This window comes from Cynocephalus volans, chromosome 11 (assembly GCF_027409185.1).
Source record: "Cynocephalus volans isolate mCynVol1 chromosome 11, mCynVol1.pri, whole genome shotgun sequence".
NCBI classification, from domain to species: Eukaryota; Metazoa; Chordata; class Mammalia; order Dermoptera; family Cynocephalidae; genus Cynocephalus; species Cynocephalus volans.
Window position 1 is genome coordinate 98,007,659 of NC_084470.1, and position 7,138 is coordinate 98,014,796.

Genomic DNA, 7,138 nt, shown 5'->3' on the forward strand with positions numbered 1-7,138 from the left:
CAATTTATTTCTGCCCCTTGAGGCCGTTGGCAGGATGGGGGCTGACAGGAACTACCCAGCTCAAGCCCTCACCCCCCAGCTTGGGGGACAGGGTTCCATACCCCGCTGGAGCCAGCTGAGACAGAGCCCCTGGCTTCACCCTCTCAGCAGAAGAGGCCTGGGGCAGGGTCATTATAAAATGTAAGTTTTGTAGCCAGTGTGTACTACAGATGGTTTCCTAGTGCTCACTTTGTACCAGGCACAATTTAAAACTCCTCATTTGTATGAACTCATTTAGTCTTCACCACAGCTCCATGAAAATAGGTAACAGGGTCCACCACTTGTAGATGGTCTATTGGCTAGGGTTCAACCAGAGAAGCAGAACCAGTGAGAGATCTATGGTAAGAGATTTATTGCAAGGAATCGGCTTATGAGCTGGGGGTGGGGAGGGGTGGGGGGTGGGGCTGGCTCTGAAGCCACTGTCCACAGGTGAAAACTGTTAAGACTTTTAAGGTCTTTCAGTAGATTGGATCAGGCCCCTCCCAATTATCCAGGCTAGTCTCCCTTACTTAGAAGTGAATTAATTATGGACTATTTTAATCTCATCTACAAAATACCTTCACAGCAGCATCTAGATTTGTATTTGATTGAAGAACTGAGACTGTAGCCTAACCAAGTTGACACAGAAAAACTACCGTCATGGTAGGGAAACTGAGGCATAAGGTGGTGAAACGACTTAGCTGAGGTCTCACAGTGAGTAAATGGACTGGAACCTGTGCACCCTGGCTCCCGAGTCCATCCTCAACACTCTATGCATTGCCTCTGTCAGCCACTTCTTGGTCATGAAGTTAGCCTTGCCCTGGCTCTGTTCCGCTATCTTGTTACCTGGGGAGTGATGGATGTGCTGGAGTCAGAGGGGTCAAACTTCAAGCCTGGGCACTTGGAGCAGGCAGGTGTCTTGGTTGGGAGCACCAGCTCTGCAGCAAGGTTCACGGTCTGGCTCTGCTCTTAAGAGTTGTGTGATATTATTGGGCATGTTATTTAACTTCTTGTTGGGAAAATGGAACAATTTGGTCAGGCTCCCCTTGCTTCGGAGCTAGTTCAGGGTGGTTTGGTAACATTGTGTTTGTGGGTGGAGTAAGTGTGCCTGCAAGGCGGTGCCACTTTGGCTGGTGTTTTACTGCCTCGGGCACCCACCCTGCGCAGCCATGTTTTTTTCCAGACCTGCAGCTTCCAAGGACCGTGTGGCCGGTAACCTAGCTCACAGACCTGCGTGAAGGGGTCTGGTGACCCAGCCTGGCATGTGAAGGGTTTGTGACGCAGTCTGTGAATGGGCTTGAGGGGTCTGGGAGCTCCAGACCCAGCCCTAGCTCAACTATCAGCCCAGTTGGTACAGGATTACCGGCAGGTAAAAGAGCCACAAAAACTAGCGTGGTCACCTAGCTTTACAATTGGCATTACAAACAGGATTAAAAGAGCTAGACAACTGGCACTGTGAGGATTCCAGGCTTTAGCCATAGCTTTGTCAAAGCCAGACAAATTGGTGTAGTTGGCAGGATTACTGGCAGGTAAAAGAGCTGCGACAACTAGTGTGGTGCCTAGCTTTACAATTGGCATCACGAACAGGACTAAGAGCTAGACAACTGGTACTGTGAGTAGGATTCATGACATCAGCCTTGGCCTTGCAGTAGCCCTTGTAGTAGACAGACACCTCTCTGTGCCTCAGTTTCCCCATCTGTAAGATGTGCATAAAATAGTACCTGACTCACAGGGTATTGTGGGGATTACATGAGATAATAGATGTAGGTACTCAGAATAGTAAATAGTCAATGAATGTTGGTTTTTAAATTCTGTCCAAAAGCCCACTGCCCTGCCCAACCCCCCACTGTGGGCTCAGCCCAGGGCCTCCCCAGAGCTGGCTGCCTCTCTGCCCTGCAAACCCTTGGCCCATCAAGAACCTGCTGACATTGTCCCAGGGAGGCTGTCCTCCTGGAAGGTGGGTGGGTGGAGGCAACTCCTCCAGCAGTAGCAGCTCTTGGAGATATATGGCTTCTGGCACTGCACTGCGCAGAACTGTATGCTGCCAAGGAACAGACACAGAAGCCTGGCCTGTTCCCGCCCCCAGCCTTGGCAGGTGCCCCAGGCATGAGGGAAGCCTGAGATAGAGGAGGAAGTCTATGGCAGGACTAGCTAAGGGACCAGGGGTGCTTCAGGGATGAGGTGCTGCCCAAGTGGGCAGAGGCAGCTGGTGAGGCCCCAGGCCTGTGGCTCTGGCAGGGAGGGCTCCAGTGACCTTTGCTGAGGGAAGGAGGAGCGATTGCCCCCCAACCCACCCTGAGACTCGGTCACTCTCATGGCCTCTCTGCTCCTATTCAAAATTAACCTCAGCACTGAGCCCCTGGACACAGTTGCAGGGCTTTCTCCCTGCAGTATCAGTTAGCTGCTGCTGTGTAAGAAGCCACTCCAAGGCTTGGCACCTAAAACGACAATCACTTATTGCTTACGAGTCTGTGAGTGGTAACAGAACCTGTGCTGTTCTACTGTTCTGGGATGGACTCAGCTAATGTTGTCTCTGTCTCTAGTTTTGCCAGAATGTCATAAAACCACACAGTATGTGGCCTTTGAGTGGCTCCTTTCCCCTAGAATAATTAAGATCATCCATGCTGTTTTGTGTATCAGTAGTTTATTCCTTTTTATTGCTATATTAGTTTTCTATTGTTACTTTAACAAATTACCACAGTGGCTTAAAACCACACAGATGTATTATCTTATAGTTCTGGAGGTCAGAGGTCCTAAAATCAAGGTGTTGGCAGGGCTAGTCCCTTCTGGAGCCTGTGAGAGAAGAATCTGTTTTCTCACCTTTTCCAGTTTTCAGTGGTCACCTGCTCATGACCCCTTCGGCCACCCTCACTCCAGTCACTGCCTCCGGCACTGCATCACCTTCTCTGACACCCACCCCTCCCGCTTCCCTCTTATAAGGACCACTGTGATGACATTGGGACCATCTGGATAATCCACGATAGTAATCTTCCCATCTCAAGGTCCTTAACTTGATCATAGGTTCTGGTTATAGGACACAGGTATCTGTGGGGCAGCTATTAACCCTGCCTTCTGCAATTGCTGGGTAATAATAGTTCAGTGTGTGCTTGTCTGGTGTGCTTACCCCATCACCAGTGGGAGGACAAGAGCATGTATTGAAATTCTCCAGCCAACCAACTTTTCTCTCAGCAGAAACTGAGAACAAATACTGTACTTTAAAGTGAACTAAAAAGATTAAAAAAAACCCAAAATACCAAAAGGGAAGGAAAACCCCGTTGTATTTATTATGTTTATTTTTTAAAATAATTTTATTCAGGTATAACTTACGTACAATAAAATGGTTTTGTTTTAGGCGGACTGTTTGATGAATTTGGTAATTGGGTACAGTGTGTAGCTTCCCCCACAATCAAGGTCTAGAAGAGTTACATCACCCTAAACATTACCCTGGTGCTCCTTTGCAGTCGATTCCTTACCGAGCCCAGGTCAACAATGATCTGCTTTCTATGATTAATACTTTTGCACTTTCTAGAACTTCACATAAATGGAACCATATACTATATGATCTTTTCTATTTGACTTCTTTTCCTTATTGTAATGTTTTTAAAATTTATCCATGCCATCGTGTGAATTAATATTTCAGTCCCTTTTTTTATTGCTGAGTTATGTTCCATACAATGGATTTACTACAATTTGTCCATTTATGTGATTACATTGAGCATGGGCATATGGGTTATTTCTGGTTTGGGGCTATTACGAATAATGTTGCTATGAACACTTGCACACAAGTCTTTGTGTGACATGTTTTCATTTCCCTTATGTATGTATACCTAGGAGTGAGACCACTGAATAACATGGTAAATAATGGTTAGCTTTATAAAATACTGCTGTACTGTTTTCCAAAGTGGTTATACCGTTTTGCATTCCCACAAGCAATGTATGAAAATTCCACTTCCTCCACATCATCTTCAACACTTGCATTGCCAATATTTTTTAACTTTAGCCATTTTAGTGAGTATAATTTGCATTTCCTTAATAATAAGTGATGTTGAGCATCTTGTCATGTTCTTATTGGTCATTTATATATTTTCTTTTATAAAGTGGCTGTTCAAATAGTCTGTTCATTTTTAAAAAAAAGCAGGTGGCTTATCTTATTATTGAGTTGTAGGAGATTTGTTTTAAAAACTAAATTCTAGATACAAGACTTTACCAGATACATATTTTTCAAGTATTTTTTCCCAGTCTGGGGCTTGATCTGAGTTCCACTCTTAAGAAATTAGAAAAAGAACAAACTAAACCCATAATAAGTTGAAAAAAGAAAATAAAAATGAGCAGAAATCAATGAAATGGAAAATAGAAAAACAATAGATAAAATTAATGAAACCAAAATCTGTTCCTTTGAAATGATCAATAAAATCAGTAAGCCTATGACTAGATTGCTCAAGAAAAAAAGAGAAAAGACACAAATTACCAATATCAAGAATGAAAGAGGAGACATCACTACAGATCCTACAGGCATTTAAGGGATTGTAAAGAACAATTATGAACAAGTTTGTGCTAATAAATTTAACAACCAAGATGAAATGGACAATTTCCTTGAAAGACACAAATTACCAAAACTGATCCACAAAGAAATAGAATTTTTGAATAGCTCTATATCAATTAAAGAAACTGAATTTGTCATTTAAAATCTTTTCACAAAGAAAACACTTAAGGAAAAAATAATATCAATCTTATATAAACTATTTCAGAAAATAAGAGAGAGAAATACCTCTCAACTAATTTTATGAGGCAAGTGTTACCATGATGCCAAAAACAGACAAAAGCATCACAATGAAAGAGAACTAAGGATCCAAATCCCTCATGAACATAGTTGCAAAAGTCTTTAACAAAATTTTAACAAATTGAAGGTTGGCCCATGGTTCACTTGGAGAGTGCGGTGCTGACAACAGCAAGTCAAGGGTTAAGATCCCCTTACTGGTCATCTTAAAAAAAAAATTAACAAATCGAATACAGCAATATATAAAAAGGATAATATACCATTACTAGGTGGGGCTTATCCCAGGAATGCAAAATCAATCAATGTAATTCATTATATTAATAGCATAAGAGGGAAAAACCATATAAACATTTTGAAAGACACAGATAAAACATTTGCAAGATTTAACAGTGATTCACAAAAAAAATTCTCAGCAAATTAGGAATAGAAGGGGACATCCTCAGTCTGATAAAGGACATCTATGAAGAACCTACAGCTAACATCATGCTCAACAATGAGAGATTCAACTCTAAGACTAGGAACAAGGCACACACGTCTGCTCTTACAACATCTAGTCAGCATTTGTACTGAAGGTCCTAGCCAGTGTAATAAGGCAAGAAAAAGACTTAAATGACATAAAGATAGGAAAGAAAGGTGTAAAACTGTCCTTATTTGCAGACAATGTGAATGTACACAGAAAACACTAAGGGCGGGGAGGGACTAGAATAAATAAGTGAGTATAGCGAGTTTTCAGGATAAAAATCAATGTGTAAGAATCTGTTGTATTTCTATATACTAGCAATGAAGAAATGGAAAATAGAATATTAAAAATAACTCAATTTACGATATCATCAAAGATAAAACACTTAGGAATAAATTTAACAAAAGATGTGCAAAATCTGTATACTCAAAACTATCTTACAAAGGGATTATTAGAGAAGACCTAACTAAACAGGAGAATGTGCATGAATTAGAAGACCCAATCTTGTCAAGGTGACAACTGTCCTCAGATTGATCTATATATTCAGTGTGATTCGAACTGAAATCCTACATATTTATTAAAAAGAGAAATTGACAACCTAATTTTAAAATTTACATGGAAAGGCAAAGGACCTAGAAGAGTCAAAATAATCTTGAAAAAGAAGATCAAGTTCAGAAGATTTCCACAGTCTGATGTCAAAATAAAAAAATAAATAAATGAAAAGCTATAGTAATCAAGACAGTGTAGTATTTGTGGAAGGATAAACCTACAGATTGATGAAAAAGGAGAGTCCAAAATTAGACCCACACTTAGACAGTCAGTTGATATTTTTACAAAGCTACCAAAGTAATCCAATGGGGGAAAATAGAATGGTGCTCAAACATATGCTGCAACATATTAAAAAATTAACTAAAAAGAGATCATATATCTAAACAAAGAGCTAAAACTCTCAAAAGTCTAGGAGAAAACATAGGAAAAAAATCTTTGTGACACTGGGTTAGGCAAAGAGTTTTTAAATAAACACAGAAGGCAGAGTTTATAAAAGAAATATAATAAAGTAGACCTCATCTTTATTATTTTTAAATCACATACTTATAATACATTTTTATTAGGTTTTTAAAAGCCTTTATTGTTTTTTAGATTACAAAATAAATATTATGTTTATTATTATGATTCAAACAATGCTAGTCATAGAAACCCTAAAGAATGTACATATACACATTATCATATAGGGTTTTTAATACCAATGGGCTCATAATATGTCTATTATTCTATAACCTGGGTTTTTTTTAAGACTTAATTTTTTTAGAGCAGTTTTAGGTTCTCTGCAAAATTGGGAGGAAGTTTCAGGGATTTCACATATATTCCCTGCCCAACACAGGCTTAGGTTCCCCTGCTATCAGCATCCTTCACCAGAGCAGCTTGACAAGAAATTGTGGGAACTGTTCCCTATCAGCACATACATATCTAACTCATTCATATCAAAAGCTGCATGACACACCAAGTCGTGGTTGTATCAAAGTCTATTTAACCAGTCCATATCTATGGACATTAAAGCTGTTTTCAATATTTTTTGCTATTACAAATGATGTTTTCACATTTTTTCCCCATGTGCTAGTATTCCTGCATTATATGTCACTAAGCATGTGATTGCATGTACAATTTAAGTTTCGATAGATTCTAGCCAATTGCTCTTCCATAAAGGTTGTAACAATTTGTACTCCTCCCAGGGGTGTAGGAGAGTGTTTACTGAGCAGGCTTGCCACTGTAAGGATGTGATCATTCTTATTATTCATGCAATTTATTTTTTCCAATCCGCTAAATGAAAAATGATATCTCATTGTTGCTTAAAGTTTTTAGTTATTTGGTTATAAACGAAAGCA